Source organism: Saccoglossus kowalevskii, chromosome 18 (assembly GCF_978046115.1).
Source record: "Saccoglossus kowalevskii chromosome 18, keSacKowa6.1, whole genome shotgun sequence".
In the NCBI taxonomy this organism is placed as follows: domain Eukaryota; kingdom Metazoa; phylum Hemichordata; class Enteropneusta; family Harrimaniidae; genus Saccoglossus; species Saccoglossus kowalevskii.
This window is the reverse complement of record NC_140658.1, coordinates 3,763,014-3,780,716: the sequence shown is the minus strand read 5'-3', so window position 1 is coordinate 3,780,716 and position 17,703 is coordinate 3,763,014.

Here is a 17,703-nt window from a genome sequence, read left to right as displayed (position 1 = left end):
TACCTGTATCTCCGTGATGCACACCGCCTCTCCCGACCGCACTGGACCACCACATTCACTTCTTATATTTCCATAGAACACACTGCCTCTCCCTCCCTCCCTGTACTGCAACACTCACTCACTTTATCTTCCAGGTGCACACTGCCTCTCCCGACGTATCTGCACTGCAACACCCACTCCCTTTATCTCTGTGGTGCACACCACCTCTCCCGACATCCCTGCACCCCACTCCCGACCTCCCTGCTCCGCCTCACCCGTTCTAACTGCACCGCCTCTCCCTACCTTCCTGAACAGCAATACCCACTTTCTGTATCTCTGTGGTGCACACCGCCTCTTTCGACCTCTCTGCATCGCCTCTCCCGACCTCCCTGCACCGCTTCTCTCAACCTCTCTGCAACGCCTTTCCCGTCCTCCCTACACCCAACCTATTGGTACCACCTCTCCCGACCTCCCTGCTCCGCCTCACCCGTCCTAACTGCACCACCTCTCCCTACCTTCCTGCACAGCAATACCCACTTTCTGTATCTCTGTGGTGCACACCGCTTCTCTCGACCTCTCTGCATCGCCTCTCCCGACCTCCGTGCCCCGCTTCTCTCAACCTATCTGCAACGCCTTACCCGTCCTCCCTACACCCAACCTATTGGTACCGCCTCTCCCGACCTCTCTGCACCTCCACACACGATCTATTTGCACTGCCTATCCACATCTCCCTGTCAAGTGTGGCGGTGCAGGGAGGTCGAGATATGCGGTACCGAGAGGTCGGATGTGGCGGTGCAGAAAGATCAGGATAGCCGGTGCAGGGAGCTCGGGAGATGCGGTAGAGAAAGGTCGGGAGAGGCAGTACCGAGAGGTAGGGTGTGTCAATGCAGAGGTAGAGAGATGCGGTACCGAGAGGTCGACAGTGGCGGTGCAGGGAGGTCAGTAGAGTCGTTGCAGGAAGGTCGGGAGAGGCGGTACCGAGAGGTCGGGTGTGACAGTGCAGGAAGGTCAAGAGATGCGGTACCGAGAGGTCGACAGTGGCGATGCAGGGAAGTCAGGAGAGTCAGTGCAGAAAGGTCGGGAGATGCGGTACCGAGAGGTTGGGAGTGGCGGTGCAGAAAGTCGGGAGAGGCGGTGCAGGGAGGTCAGGAGAGGTGGTACAGGGAGATTTGGATAGGCAGTGCAAATAGATCGTGTGTGGAGGTGCAGAGAGGTCGGGAGAGGCAGTACCAATTGGTTGGGTGTAGTGAGGACGGGAAAGGCGTTGCTGAGAGGTTGAGAGAAGCGGTGCAGGGAGGTCGGGAGAGGCGATGCAGAGAGGTCGAGAGAGGCGGTGTGCACCACAGAGATACAGAAAGTGGGTATTGCTGTGCAGGAAGGTAGGGAGAGGCGGTGCAGTTAGGACGGGTGAGGCGGAGCAGGGAGGTCGGGAGAGGCGGTAGCGAGAGGTCGGGTGTGGCGGTGCAAGGAGGTCGGGAGAGGCGGTACCGAGAGGTCGGGAGATGCGGTAAAGGGAGGTCGGAGGAAACGGTACTGAGAGGTAGGGTGAGGCGGCGCAGAGAGATAAGGAGATGCGGTACCGAGAGGTCTGATGTGGCGGTGCAGAAAGGTCGGGAGAGGCGGTACAGTGAGGTCGGGAGATGTGGAACAGGGAGATCGGGAGAGGGGTGCAGGGAGGTCGGGAGAGGCAGTGTGCACCTGGGAGATAAAGGAAGTGGGTGTTGCGGTACAGGGAGGTCGGTAGAGGTGATGCATAGAGGTCGAGAGAGGCGGTGTGCACCACAGAGATACTGGGAGTGGGTATTGCTGTGCAGGGAGGTCAGGAGAGGTGGTACCGAGAGGTCGGGTGTGGCGGTGCAAGGAGGTCGGGAGAGTCGGTACTGAGAGGTCGGGAGATACGGTAAAGGGAGGTCGGAAGAAACGGTAACGAGAGGTAGGGTGTGGCGGCGCAGAGAGATCAGGAGATGCGGAACAGAGAGGTCGAGTGTGGCGGTGCAGGGAGGCCGGGATAGCCGGTGCAGGGAGGTCAGGAGAGGTGGTGCAGGGAGGTCGGGAGATGCGGTGCAGGGAGGTCGGGAGAGGCGGTACCGAGAAGTCGAGAGATGCGGTAAAGGGAGGTCGGGAGAAACGGTACCGAGAGGTAGGGTGTGGCAGTGCAGAGAGGTCGGGAGAGGCGGTACCGAGAGGTCGAGTGTGGCGGTGCAGAAAGGTCGGGAGATGCGGTACAAAGAGGTTGGGAGTGGCGGTGCAGAAAGTCGGGAGAGGCGGTGCAGGGAGGTCGGCAGAAGTGGTACCGAGATGTCAGGTGTGGCAGTGCAGGGATATCGAGATAGGCGGGGCAAGGAGGTCAGGAAGGTGGTACAGGACATTTGGGATAGGTGGTCAAGGAGGTTGGGTGTGGCGGTGCAGGGAGGTCGGGAGAGGCGGTACCAAGATGTCGGGTGTGGCGGTGCAAGGAGGTCGGGAAAGGCGGTGCAAGGAGGTCGAGAGATGCGGTACAGAGATGTCGGGTGTGGCGGTGCAGAAAGGTCGGGATACCCGGTGCAGAAAGGTCGGGAGATGCGATACAGATAAGTCGGGAGTGGCGGTACCGAGAGATTGGGTGTGGCGATGCAGGGAGGTCGAGAGATGCGGTACCGAGAGGTCGGCAGTGGCGGTGCAGGGAGGTCAGGAGAGGCGTTGCAAGCAGGTCGACATATGTGGTACAGGTAGGTCGGGAGATGCGGTACCGAGAGGTCGAGTGTGGCGGTGCAGGGAGGTCGAGAGAGGCGGTGCAGGGAGGTTGGGAGAGGCGGTACCGAGAGGTCGGGAGATGCGGTAAAGGGAGGTCGGGAGAAACGGTACCGAGAGGTAGGGTATGGCGGCACAGAGAGGTCGGGAGATAAGGTACCGAAAGGTCCGTTGTGGCGGTGCAGAAAGGTCGGGAGAGGCGGTGCAGAGAGGTCGGGAGATGCGGTACAGAGAGGTCTGGAGTGGCGGTACCTAGAGATAGGGTGTGGCGATGCGGGGAGGTCGAGAGATGAGGTACCGAGAAGTCGGCTGTGGCGGTGCAGAGAGGTCAGGTGTGGCGGTGCAGGGAGGTAGCGGGAGGCGGTGCAGGGAAGTCGGGAGAGGCGGTGCATGGAGGTCGGGAGAGGCAGTGCAGGGAGGTCGAGAGAGGCGGTGCAGAAAGGACGGGATACCCGGTGCAGGAAGGTCTGGAGATGCGATACAGAGAAGTCGGGAGTGGCGGTACCGAGAGATAGGGTGTGGCGATGCGGGGAGGTCGAGAGATACGGTACCGAGAGGTCGAGAGAGGCGGTACCGATAGGTCAAGTGTGGTGGTGCAGGGAGGTCGAGAGAGGCAGTGCAGGAAGTTTGAGAGAGGCGGTACGGAGAGGTCGGCGGTGGCGGTGAAGGGAGGTCGAGAGAGGCGGTTCCGGGAGGTCGGGTGTGGCGGTGCAGAGCTGTCGGGTGTGGCGGGGCAGAGAGGTCGAAAGACGCGGTGCAGAGAGGTCGGGAGTGGCGGTACCTAGAGATAGGGTGTGGCGATGCAGGGAGGTCGAGGGATGCGGTACCGAGAAGTCGGCTGTGGCGGTGCAGGGAGGTCGGGTGTGGTGGTGCAGGGAGGTAGCGGGAAGCAGTGCAGGGAGTTCGAGAGAGGCTGTACAGAGAGGTCGGGTGTGGCGGTGAAGGGAGGTCGAGAGAGGCGGTTCCTGGAGGTCGGGTGTGGCAGTGCAGAGTTGTCGGGTGTGGCGGGGCAGAGAGGTCGAGAGAGGCGGTGCATGGAGGTCAGGTGTGATGTGTAGAGAGGTTGAGGGAGGCGGTGATAGAGATCGGGATATGCGGTACAGGGAGGTCAGGAGAGAGGGTACCGAGAGGACGACTGTGGCGGTGTAGGGAGGTCGTGAGAGGCGGTGCAGGGAGGTCGGGAGAGGCGGTACCGAGAGGTCGGTTGTGGCGTTGCAGGGGTCGGGGGAGGCGATACCGAGAGGTGTAGTGCGGCAGTGCAAGAAGGTCGGGAGAGGCGTTGCAAGGAGGTCGGCATATGCGGTACAGGTAGGTCGGGAGATACGGTTCGGAAAGGTCGGGAGAGGTGGTACCGAGAGGTCGAGTGTGGCGATGTAGGGATGTCGAGAGATGCGGTGCCGAGGTCGGCAGTGGCGGTCCAGGGAGGTCAGGAGAGGCGATTTAGGGTGGTCGGATGTGGTGGTGCAGGGAGGTCGGGAGTACCGTTGCAGGGAGGCGGGGAGAGGCGGTGCAGGGAGATTGAGAGTGGCGGTGCGGAGAGGTAGGGTGTGGCGGTGCAAAGGGGTCGGGAGAGGCGTTGCAAGGAGGTCGGGAGATGCGGTACTGGGAGGTCGAGAGAGGCGGTACCAAGAGGTCAAGTGTGGCGGTGCAGGGAGGTCGAGAGAGGCAGTGCAGGGAGTTTGAGAGAGGCGGTACCGAGAGGTCGGGTGTGGCGGTGAAGGGAGGTCGAGAGAGGCGGTTCCGGGAGGTCGGGTGTGGCGGTGCAGAGCTGTCGGGTGTGGTGGGGCAGAGAGGTCGAGAGAGGCGGTGCAGGGAGATCAGGTGTGATGATGTGCCGGGAGGTTGAGGGAGGCGGTGATAGAGGTCGGGAGATGCGGTACAGGGAGGTCGGGAGGGAGAGTGCCGAGAGGACGGTACGACTGTGGCGGTGCAGGGAGGTCGTGAGAGGCGGTGCAGGGAGGTCGGGAGAGGCGGTATCGAGAGGACGCTTGTGGCGGTGCATGGAGGTCGGGGAAGGCGGTGCAGGGAGGTCGGAAGCAGCGGTGCAGGGAGGTCAGGAGCGACGGTATGGAGAGGTAAGGTGTGGCGGTGCAGAGAGGTCGGGAGATGCGGTACCAAGAGTTCGGGTGTGGCGGTGCCGTGAGGTTGGGAGAGGCGATGCAGGGTGGTCGGGAGAGGCAGTACCCAGAGGTCTAGAGATGTGGTACAGAGAGGTCGGGAGTGGCGGTACCTAGAGATAGGGTGTGGCGATGCAGGGAGGTCGAAAGATACGGTTCTGAGAAGTCGGCTGTGGCGGTACGGGGAGGTCGGGTGTGGCGGTGCAGAAAGATCAGGATAGCCAGTGCTGGGAGCTCGGGAGATGCGGTAGAGAAAGGTCGGGAGAGGCAGTACCGAGAGGTAGGGTGTGTCAATGCAGAGGTCGAGAGATGCGGTACCGAGAGGTCGACAGTGGCGGTGCAGGGAGGTCAGTAGAGTCGTTGCAGGAAGGTCGGGAGAGGCGGTACCGAGAGGTCGGGTGTGGCAGTGCAGGAAGGTCAAGAGATGCGGTACCGAGAGGTCGACAGTGGCGGTGCAGGGAGGTCAGGAGAGTCGGTGCAGAAAGGTCGGGAGATGCGGTACCGAGAGGTTGGGAGTGGCGGTGCAGAAAGTCGGGAGAGGCGGTGCAGGGAGGTCAGGAGAGGTGGTACAGGGAGATTTGGATAGGCAGTGCAAATAGATCGTGTGTGGAGGTGCAGATAGGTCGGGAGAGGCGGTACCAATAGGTTGGGTGTAGTGAGGACGGGAAAGGCGTTGCTGAGAGGTTGAGAGAAGCGGTGCAGGGAGGTCGGGAGAGGTGATGCAGAGAGGTCGAGAGAGGCGGTGTGCACCACAGAGATACAGAAAGTGGGTATTGCTGTGCAGGAAGGTAGGGAGAGGCGGTGCAGTTAGGACGGGTGAGGCGGAGCAGGGAGGTCGGGAGAGGCGGTAGCGAGAGGTCGGGTGTGGCGGTGCAAGGAGGTCGGGAGAGGCGGTACCGAGAGGTCGGGAGATGCAGTATAGGGAGGTCGGAGGAAACGGTACCGAGAGGTAGGGTGAGGCGGCGCAGAGAGATAAGGGGATGCGGTACCGAGAGGTCTGATGTGGCGGTGCAGAAAGTTCGGTAGAGGCGGTACAGTGAGGTCGGGAGATGCGGAACAGGGAGATCGGGAGAGGGGTGCAGGGAGGTCGGGAGAGGCAGTGTGCACCTGGGAGATAAAGGAAGTGGGTGTTGCAGTACAGGGAGGTCGGTAGAGGCGATGCATAGAGGTCGAAAGAGGCGGTGTGCACCACAGAGATACTGGGAGTGGCTATTGCTGTGCAGGGAGGCCGGGATAGCCGGTGCAGGGAGGTCAGGAGAGGTGGTGCAGGGAGGTCGGGAGAGGCGGTGCAGGGAGGTCGGGAGAGGCGGTACCGAGAGGTCGAGAGATGCGGTAAAGGGAGGTCGGGAGAAACGGTACCGAGAGGTAGGGTGTGGCAGTGCAGAGAGGTCGGGAGAGGCGGTACCGAGAGGTCGAGTGTGGCAGTGCAGAAAGGTCGGGAGATGCGGTACCAAGAGGTTGGGAGTGGCGGTGCAGAAAGTCGGGAGAGGCGGTGCAGGGAGGTCGGCAGAAGTGGTACCGAGATGTCAGGTGTGGCAGTGCAGGGATATCGAGATAGGCGGGGCAAGGAGGTCAGGAAGGTGGTACAGGAAATTCGGGATAGGTGGTCAAGGAGGTTGGGTGTGGCGGTACAGGGAGGTCGGGAGAGGCGGTACCAAGAGGTCGGGTGTGGCGGTGCAAGGAGGTCGGGAAAGGCGGTGCAAGGAGGTCGAGAGATGCGGTACAGAGATGTCGGGTGTGGCGGTGCAGAAAGGTCGGGATACCCGGTGCAGGAAGGTCGGGAGATGCGATACAGATAAGTCGGGAGTGGCGGTACCGAGAGATTGGGTGTGGCGATGCAGGGAGGTCGAGAGATGCGGTACCGAGAGGTCGGCAGTGGCGGTGCAGGGAGGTCAGGAGAGGCGTTGCAAGCAGGTCGACATATGCGGTACAGGTAGGTCGGGAGAAGCGGTACCGAGAGGTCGAGTGTGGCGGTACAGGGAGGTCGAGAGAGGCGGTGTAGGGAGGTTGGGAGAGGCGGTACCGAGAGGTCGGGAGATGCGGTAAAGGGAGGTCGGGAGAAACGGTACCGAGAGGTAGGGTATGGCGGCACAGAGAGGTCGGGAGATAAGGTACCGAAAGGTCGGGTGTGGCGGTGCAGAAAGGTCGGGAGAGGCGGTGCAGAGAGGTCGGGAGATGCGTTACAGAGAGGTCGGGTGTGGCGGTTCAGGGAGGTCGGGATAGCCGGTACAGGGAGGTCGAGAGATGCGGTACAGAGAGGTCTGGAGTGGCGGTACCTAGAGATAGGGTGTGGCGATGCGGGGAGGTCGAGAGATGCGGTACCGAGAAGTCGGCTGTGGCGGTGCAGAGAGGTCAGGTGTGGCGGTGCAGGGAAGTCGGGAGAGGCGGTGCATGGAGGTCGGGAGAGGCAGTGCAGGGAGGTCGAGAGAGGCGGTGCAGAAAGGACGGGATACCCGGTGCAGGAAGGTCTGGAGATGCGATACAGAGAAGTCGGGAGTGGCGGTACCGAGAGATAGGGTGTGGCGATGCGGGGAGGTCGAGAGATACGGTACCGAGAGGTCGAGAGAGGCGGTACCGAGAGGTCAAGTGTGGTGGTGCAGGGAGGTCGAGAGAGGCAGTGCAGGGAGTTTGAGAGAGGCGGTACGGAGAGGTCGGCGGTGGCGGTGAAGGGAGGTCGAGAGAGGTGGTTCCGTGAGGTCGGGTGTGGCAGTGCAGAGCTGTCGGGTGTGGCGGGGCAGAGAGGTCGAAAGACGCGGTGCAGAGAGGTCGGGAGTGGCGGTACCTAGAGATAGGGTGTGGCGATGCAGGGAGGTCGAGGGATGCGGTACCGAGAAGTCGGCTGTGGCGGTGCAGGGAGGTCAGGTGTGGCGGTGCAGGGAGGTAGCGGGAAGCAGTGCAGGGAGTTCGAGAGAGGGGGTACAGAGAGGTCGGTTGTGGCGGTGAAGGGAGGTCGAGAGAGGCGGTTCCGGGAGGTCGGGTGTGGCGGTGCAGAGTTGTCGGGTGTGGCGGGGCAGAGAGGTCGAGAGAGGTGGTGCATGGAGGTCAGGTGTGATGTGTAGAGAGGTTGAGGGAGGCGGTGATAGAGATCGGGATATGCGGTACAGGGAGGTCAGGAGAGAGGGTACCGAGAGGACGACTGTGGCGGTGTAGGGAGGTCGTAAGAGGCGGTGCAGGGAGGTCGGAAGAGGCGGTACCGAGAGGTTGGTTGTGGCTGTGCAGGGAGGTCGGGGGAGGCGATACCGAGAGGTGTACTGCGGCAGTGCAAGAAGGTCGGGAGAGGCGTTGCAAGGAGGTCGGCATATGCGACACAGGTAGGTCGGGAGATGCAGTTCGGAAAGGTCGGGAGAGGCGGTACCGAGAGGTCGAGTGTGGCGATGTAGGGATGTCGAGAGATGCGGTGCCGAGGTCGGCAGTGGCGGTCCAGGGAGGTCAGGAGAGGCGATTTAGGGTGGTCGGAAGAGGCGGTACCGAGAGGTCGGATGTGGTGGTGCAGGGAGGTCGGGAGTAGCGTTGCAGGGAGGCCGGGAGAGGTGGTGCAGGGAGATCGAGAGTGGCGGTGCGGAGAGGTAGGGTGTGGCGGTGCAAAGGGGTCGGGAGAGGCGTTGCAAGGAGGTCGGGAGATGCGGTACAGGGAGGTCGAGAGAGGCGGTACCAAGAGGTCAAGTGTGGCGGTGCAGGGAGGTCGAGAGAGGCAGTGCAGGGAGTTTGAGAGAGGCGGTACCGAGAGGTCGGGTGTGGCGGTGAAGGGAGGTCGAGAGAGGCGGTTCCGGGAGGTCGGGTGTGGCGGTGCAGAGCTGTCGGGTGTGGCGGGGCAGAGAGGTCGAGAGAGGCGGTACAGGGAGATCAGGTGTGATGATATGCAGGGAGGTTGAGGGAGGCGGTGATAGAGGTCGGAAGATGCGGTACAGGGAGGTCGGGAGGGAGAGTGCCAAGAGGACGGTACGACTGTGGCGGTGCAGGGAGGTCGTGAGAGGTGGTGCAGGGAGGTCGGGAGAGGCGGTATCGAGAGGACGGTTGTGGCGGTGCATGGAGGTCGGGGGAGGCGGTGCAGGGAGGTCGGAAGCAGCGGTGCAGGGAGGTCAGGAGCGACGGTATGGAGAGGTAAGGTGTGGCGGTGCAGAGAGGTCGGGAGATGCGGTACCAAGAGGTCGGGTGTGGCGGTGCCGTGAGGTTGGGTGAGGCGATGCAGGGTGGTCGGGAGAGGCGGTACCCAGAGGTCTAGAGATGTGGTACAGAGAGGTCGGGAGTGGCGGTACCTAGAGATAGGGTGTGGCGATGCAGGGAGGTCGAAAGGTACGGTTCTGAGAAGTCGGCTGTGGCGGTACGGGGAGGTCGGGTGTGGCGGTGCAGGGAGGTAGTGGGAGGCGGTGCAGGGAGGTCGGGAAAGGCGATGCAGGGAGGTCGGGAGAGGTGGTGCAGGGAGGTTGAGAGAGGCGGTGGGAGAGGTAGGGTGTGGAGGTGCAAGGAGATAAGGAGAGGCATTGCAAGGAGGTCGGGTGATGCGGTACAGGTAGGTCGGGAGATGCGGTACAGAAAGGTCGGGAGAGGCGGTCCCGAGAGGTCGAGTGTGGCGGTGTGGTGAGGTCGAGAGGGGCGGTGCAGAGAGGTCGGGAGAGGCGGCACCGAGAGGTCGAGAGATGCGGTAAAGGGAGGTCAGGAGAAACGGTACCGAGAGGTAGGGTGTGGCGGTGCAGAGAGGTCGAGAGATGCGGTACCGAGAGGTCGGATGTGGCGGTGCAGAAAGGTCAGGAGAAGCGGTGCAGAATGGTCGGGTGAAGCGGTACCGAATGGCCGGGTGTGGCAGTACTGGGAGGTCGGGATAGCCGGTGCAGGGAGCTCGGGAGAGGCGGTACCGAGAGGTTGGGTGTGGCAGTGCAGGAAGGTCGAGAGATGCGGTACCGAGAGGTCGACAGTGGCAGTGCAGGGAGGTCAGGAGAGTCGGTGCAGAGAGGTCAGGAGATGTGGTACAGGGAGATGTGGATAGGCAGTGCAAATATATCGTGTGTGGAGGTGCAGAGAGGTCGGGAGAGACGGTACTAATAGGTTGGGTGTAGGGAGGACGGGTATGGCGTTGCAGAGAGGTTCAGAGAAGCGGTGCACGGAGGTCGGGAGAGGCGATGCAGAGAGATCGAGAGAGGCGGTGTGCACCACAGAGATACAGAAAGTGGGTATTGCTGTGCAGGAAGGTAGGGAGAGGCGGTGTAGTTAGGACGAGTGAGGGCGGTGTGCACCATGGAGATAAAGGGAGTGGGTGTTGCGGTGCAGATAGGTCGGGAGAGGCAGTGTGCACCTGGAAGATTAAAGTGAGATACAGAAAGTGGGTATTGCTGTGCAGGAAGGTAGGGAGAGGCGGTGCAGTTAGGACGGGTGAGGCGGAGCAGGGAGGTCGGGATTGGGGGTGCAGGGATGTCGGGAGAGGCGGTGTGCACCATGAAGATAAAGGGAGTGAGTGTTGTATTACAGGGAGGGAGGGAGAGGCAGTGTGTTCTATGGAAATATAAGAAGTGAATGTGGTGGTCCAGGGCGGTCGGGACAGGCGGTGTGCACCACAGAGATACAGGGAGTGGGTGTGGCAGTGCAGGGAGGTTGGGAGAGGCTATGTGCACCATGGAGATAAAAGGGTGGGTGTTGCGGTTCAGGGAGGTCGGTAGAGGCGATGAAGAGAGATCGAGGAAAGGTGCGTACCACAGAGATACAGGGAGTGGGTATTGCTGTGCAGTGGGGCGGGAGATGTGGTGCAGTTAGGTCGGGAGAGGCGGTGCAGGGAGGTCGAGAGAGGCAGTACGAAGAGAAAGGATGTGGCGGTGCAGGGAGGTCGGGAGATGCAGTACCAAGAGGTCGGGTGTGGCGGTGCAGAGAGGTCGGGAGAGGCGGTGCAGGGAGGTCGGGTGTGGCAGTGCAGGGAGGTAGCGGGAAGCAGTGCAGGGAGTTTGAGAGAGGCGGTACCGAGAGGTCGGGGGTGGCGGTGCAGGGAGGTCGTGAGAGGCGTTGCAGGGAGGTCGGGAGAGGCGGTACCGAGAGGTCGGTTGTGGTGGTGCAGGGAGGTCGGGGGAGGCGGTGAAGGGAGGTCGAAAGCGGCGGTGCAGGGAGGTCGGGAGAGGCGGTATGGAGAGGTAGGGTGTGGCGGTGCAGAGAGGTCGGGAGATGCGGTACCAAGAGGTCTGGTGTGGCGGTGCCGGGAGGTCGGGAGAGGCGATGCAGGGAGGTCGGGAGAGGCGGTACCGAGAGGTCTAGTGCGGCGGTGCAAGAAGGTCGGGAGAGGCGTTGCAAGGAGGCGGCATATGCGGTACAGGTAGGTCGGGAGATGCGGTATGGAAAGGTCGGGAGAGGCGGTACCGAGAGGTCGAGTGTGGCGATGCAGGGAGGTCGAGAGATGCGGTACCGAGAGGTCGGCAGTGGCTGTGCAGGGAGGTCAGGAGAGGCGATTTAGGGTGGTCGTGAGAGGCGGTACCGAGAGGTCGAGTGTGGTGGTGCAGGGAGGGCGGGGGAGGCGTTGCAGGGAGGTCGGGAGTAGCATTGCAGGGAGGTCGGGAGAGGCGGTGCAGGGAGATCGAGAGAGGCGGTGTAGAGAGGTAAGGTGTGGCGGTGCAAAGAGGTCGGGAGAGGCGTTGCAAGGAGGTCGGGAGATGCGGTACAGGGAGGTCGAGATAGGCGGTACCAAGAGGTCAAGTGTGGCGGTGCAGGGAGGTCAGGAAAGGTGGTACCGCATCTCTCGACCTCTCTGCACCGCCACACCCTACCTCTCAGTACTGTTTCTCCTGACCTCCCTTTACCGCGTCTCTCGACCTCTCGGTGCCGCCTCTCTCGACCTCGCTGCACCGCCTCTCTCGACCTCCCACACCGCCACACTCGAGCTCTCGGGACCGCCTCTCCCGACCTTTCTGTACCGCATCTCCCAACGTACCTCTACTGCATCTCCCGACCTCCTTGCAAAGCCTCTCCTGACCTCCCTGCATCGCCACACCCTGTCTCTAGGTACCGCCACTCCCGACTACTCTGTACCGCATCTCCAGACCTCTCGGTACCGCCTCTCCCGACCACCCTGCATCGCCTCTTCCAACCTCCCGGCACCGCCACACCCGACCTCTTGGTACCGCATCTCCCGAGCTCTCAGCACCGCCACACCCTACCTCTCCATACCGCCTCTCCCGACCTCCCTGCACCGCCGCTTCCGACCTCCCTGCACCGCCTCCCCCGACCTCCCTGCACCGACACAACTGTCCTCTCGGTACCGCCTCTCCCGACCTCCCTGCACCGCATCTCACGACCTCCATGCACCACCACAGTCGTCCTCTCGGTACCGCCTCTGCCGACCTCCCTGCACTGCCTCGCACGACCTCCCTGCACCGCCACAGTCGTCCTCTCGGTACTCTCCCTCCCGACCTTCCTGTACCGCATCTCCCGAACTCTATCACCGCCTCCCTCAAGCACCCAGCACCGCCACACCCGACCTCCCGGAACCACCTCTCTCGACCTCCCTTCACCGCCACACCCGACCTCTCGGTACCGCCTCTCTCAAACTCCCTGCACTGCCTCTCTCGACCTCCCTGCACCGCCACACTTGACCTCTTGGTACCGCCTCTCTCGACCTCCCTGTACCGCATCTCCCGACCTCTTTGCAACGCCTCTCCCGACCTCTTTGCACCGCCACACCTTACCTCTCCGCACCGCCTCTCTCGATCTCCCTGCACCGCCACTCCCGACCTCCCTGCAACGCTGCTCTCGACCTCCCTGCAACGCCTCCACCGCCCTCCCTGCACCACCGCACCCGACCTCTCGGTACCGCCTCTCCCCACTTCCCTGCACCGCCTCACCTGACCTCCCTGCACCGCCATTGCCGACCTCTCGGTACCGCATCTCTCGACCTCCCTGCATCGCCACACCCTATCTCTCGGTACCACCACTCCCGGCCTCTCTGTACCGCATCTATCGACCTCCCTGTACCGGCTATCCCGACCTACCTGCACCGCCACACCCGACCTCTCTGTAACGCATCTCCCGACCTCTCTTCACCACCTCTCCCGACCTTTCGTTACCTTATCTCCCGACCTCTCTGCGCCGCCATACCCTACCTCTCATTACCGTTTCTCCCGACCTCTCTTTACCGCATCTCCCGACCTCTCGGTACCGCCTCTCTCGACCTGTCTCACCGCATCTCCCGACCTACCTGTACCTCATATGCCGACCTCCTTGCAACACCTCTCCTGACCTCCCTGCACCGCCACTGCCGACCTCTCGGTACCGCATCTCTTGACTTCCCTGCATCGACACACCCTATCTCTCGGTACCGCCACACCCGACATCTCTGTACCGCATCTCCCGACCTCCTTGCACCGCCTTTCCCGACCTCCTTGCACCGCCACACCCGACCTCTTGGTACCGCCTCTCCCGACCTCACTGCACCGCCACTCCCGACCTTTCTGCACCGCCACACCCGACCTCTCGGTACCGCCTCTCCTGACCTTCCTGCACCGCCTCTCACGACCTCCCTGCACCGCCACAGTCGTACCGTCCTCTCGGCACTCTCCCTCCCGACCTCCCTGTACCACATCTCCCGACCTCAATCACCGCCTCCCTCAACCTCCATGCACATCACACCTGACCTCCTTGCACCGCCTCTCTCAAACTCCCTGCACTGCCTCTCTCGACCTCCATGCACCGCCACACTTGACCTCTTGGTACCGCCTCTCTCGACCTCCTTGTACCGCATCTCCCGACCTCCTTGCAACGCCTCTCCCGACCTCTTTGCACCGCCACACCCTACCTCTCCGCACCGCCTATCTCGATATCCCTGCACCACCTCTCCCGACCTCCCTGCAACGCTACTCCCGAGCTCCCTGCAACGCCTCCCCCGCCCTCCCTGCACCACCACACCCGACCTCTCGGTACCGCCTCGCCCGACCACCCTAAATCGCCTCTCCTGACCTCCCTGCACCGCCACTGTCGACCTCTCGGCACTGCATCTCTCGACATCCCTGCTTCGCCACACTCGACCTCTCGGTACCGCCTCTCCCGACCTTTCCGTACCGCATCTCCCGACCTACCTGTACCGCATATGCCGACCTCCTTGCAACGCCTCTCCCGACCTTCTTGCACCGCCGCACCAGACCTCTCGGTACCGCCTCTCCCGACCTCCCTACACTGCCACTGTCGACCTCTCGGTACCGCCACACCTGACCTCTCAGTACCGCATCTCCCGACCTCCCTGCACCGCCACAACCGTCCTCTTAGTACCGCCTCTCCCGACCTCCCTGCACCGCCTCTCACGACCTCCCTGCACCGCCACAGTCGTACCGTCCTCTCGGCACTCTCCCTCCCGACCTCCCTGTAACACATCTCCCGACCTCAATCACCGCCTCCCTCAACCTCCATGCACATCACACCTGACCTCCCTGCACCGCCTCTCTCGACCTCTCTGCCCCGCCACACCCGACAACTCTGCACCGCCACACCCGACCTACCGGAACCCCCTCTCTCGTCCTCCCTTCGCCGCCACACCCAACCTCTCGGTACCGCCTCTCTCAAACTCCCTGCACTGCCTCTCTCGAACTCCATGCACCGCCACACTTGACCTCTTGGTACCGCCTCTCTCGACCTCCCTGTACCGCATCTCCCGACCTCCTTGCAACGCCTCTCCCGATCTCTTTGCACCACCACACCCTACCTCTCCGCACCGCCTATCTCGATCTCCCTGCACCGCCTCTCGCGACCTCCCTGCAACTCTACTCCCGAGCTCCCTGCAACGCCTCCCCCGCCCTCCGTTCACCATCACACCCGACCTCTCGGTACCGCCTCTCCCGACCACCATAAATAGCCTCTCCTGACCCCCTGCACCGCCACTGCCGACCTCTCGGCACCGCATCTCTCGACCTTTCCGTACCACATCTCCCGACCTACCTGTACCGCATATGCCGACCTCCTTGCAACGCCTCTCCCGACCTTCTTGCACCGCCGCACCAGACCATTTGGTACCGCCTCTCCAGACCTCCCTGCACTGACTCTCCTGACCTCCCTGCACTGCCACTGTCGACCTCTCTGTACCGCATCTCTCGACCTTCCCGCACTGCCACACCCGACCTCTCGGTACCGCCTCTCCCGAGCTCCCTGCACCGGCTATCCCGACCTCCCAGTACTGCCACACCCGGCCTCTGGTTACCGCTTCTCTCGACCTTTCTGCACCGCTTCTCCTGACCTTTCTGCACTGCCACATCCGACCTATCGGTACCGCATCTCTCGACCTCTCTGCACCGCCACACCCTACCTCTCGGTACCGTTTCTCCTGACCTCCCTTTACCGCATCTCTCGACCTCTCAGTGCCGCCTCTCCCGACCTCTCTGCACCGCCTCTCTCGACCACCCCACACCGCCACACTCGACCTCTCGGGACCGCCTCTCCCGACCTTTCTGTACGCATCTCCCGACCTCCTTACAATGCATCTCCTTACCTCCTTGCACCTCCACACCCTGCCTCTCCCACCGCCTCTCTCGACCTCCCTGCACCACCTCTCCCGACCTCCCTGCACCACCTCTCCCGACCTCCCTGCACCACCTCCCACTACCTCCCCTGCACCGCCACACCCGACCTCCCTGTACCGCCACAGCAAAATCTCGGTACCGCATCTCTCGACCTCCCTGCATCGCCACACCCTATCTCTAGGTACCGCCACTCCCGACCTCTCTGTACCACATCTCTAGACCTCTCGGTACCGCCTCTCCCGACCACCCTGCATCGCCTCTCCCAACCTCACGGCACCGCCACACCCGACCTCTCTGCACCGCCACACCCTACCTCTCCATACCGCCTCTCCCGACCTCCCTGCACCGCCGCTTCCGACCTCCCTGCACCGCCTCCCCCGAACTCCCTGCACTGCCACAACCGTCCTCTCGGTTCCGCCTCTCCCGACCTCCCTGCACCGCCTCTCACGACATCCCCGCACCGCCACAGTCGTACCGTCCTCTCGGCACTCTCCCTCCCGACCTCCCTGTACCGCATCTCCCGACCTCTATCACAGCCTCCCTCAACCTCCCTGCACATCACACCTGACCTCCCTGCACCGCCTCTCTCGACCTCTCTGCCCCGCCAGACCCGACTGCTCTGCACCGCCACACCCGACCTCCCGGAACCCCCTCTCTCGACCTCCCTTTACCGCCATACCCGACAACTCGGTACCGCCTCTCTCAAACTCCCTGCACTGCCACTCTCGACCTCCATGCACCGCCACACTTGACCTATCGGTACCGTCTCTCTCGACCTCCCTGTACCGCATCTCCCGACATCCTTGCAACGCCTCTCCCGACCTCTTTGCACCGCCACACCCTAACTCTCCGCACCGCCTATCTCGATCTCCCTGCACCGCCTCTCCCGACCTCCCTGCAACGCTACTCCCGAGCTCCCTGCAACGCCTCCCCCGCCCTCCCTGCACCACCACACCCGACCTCTCGGTACCGCCTCTCCCGACCACCCTAAATCGCCTCTCCTGACCTCCCTGCACTGCCACTGCCGACCTCCCGGCACCACATCTCTCGACATCCCTGCATCGCCACACTCGACCTCTCGGTACCGCCTCTCCCAACCTTTCCGTACCGCATCTCCCGACCTACCTGTACCGCATATGCCGACCTCCTTGCAACGCCTCTCCCGACCTTCTTGCACCGCCGCACCAGACCTCTCGGTACCGCCTCTCCCGACCTCCCTGCATCGCCTCTGCCGACCTCCCGGCACCGCCACACCCGACCCCTTGGTACCGCATCTCCCGACCTCTCTGCACCGCCACACGCTACCTCTCCATACCGCCTCTCCCGACCTCCCTGCACCGCCGCTTCCGACCTCCCTGCACCGCCTCCCCCGACCTCCCTGCACCGCCACAACCGACCTCTCGGTACCGCCTCTGCCGACCTCCCTGCACCGCCTGTCACGACCTCCCTACACTGCCACAGTCGTCCTCTCGGTACACTCTCTCCTGACCTCCCTGTACCGCATATCCCGATCTCTATCACCGCCTCCCTCAACCTCCCTACACATCACACCTGACCTCCCTGCACCGCCTCTATCGACCTCTCTGCCCCACCACACCGACAGCTCTGCACCGCCACACCTGACCTCCCGGAACCGCCTCTCTCGACCTCCCTTCACCGCCACACCCGACCTCTCTGTACCGCCTCTCTCGAACTCCCTGCACTGCTTCCCGCTACCTCCCTGCACCGCCACACCCGACCTCCCTGCACCGCCACAGCCGACTTCTCGGTACCGCAACTCTCGACCTCCCTGCATCGACACACCCTATCTCTAGATACCGCCACTCCCGACCTCTCTGCACCGCCTCTTTCGACCTCTCTGCCCCGCCACACCCGACAGATCTGCACTGCCACACCCGACCTCCCGGAACCGCCTCTCTCGACCTCCCTTCACCGCCACCGCCGACCTCTCCGTACCGCCTCTATCGAACTCCCTACACTGCCTCTCTCGACCTCCCTGCACCGCCACACTTGACCTCTCGGTACCGCCTCTCTCGACCTCCCTGTACCGCATCTCCCGACCTCCTTGCAAAGCCTCTCCCGACCTGTTTGCACTGCCACACTCTACCTCTCCGCACCGCCTCTCTCGATCTCCCTGCACCGCCTCTCCCGACCTCCCTGCAATGCTACTCCCGACCTCCCTGCAACGCCTCCACCACCCTCCCTGCACCACCGCACCCGACCTCTCGGTACCGCCTCTCCCGACCTACCTGCACCGCCTCACCTGACCTCCCTGCACCGCCATTGCCGACCTCTCGGTACCGCATCTCTCGACCTCCCTGCATCGCCACACCTTATCTCTCGGTACCGCCACTCCCGACTTCTCTGTATCGCATCTCCCGACCTTCCTGCACTGGGTATCC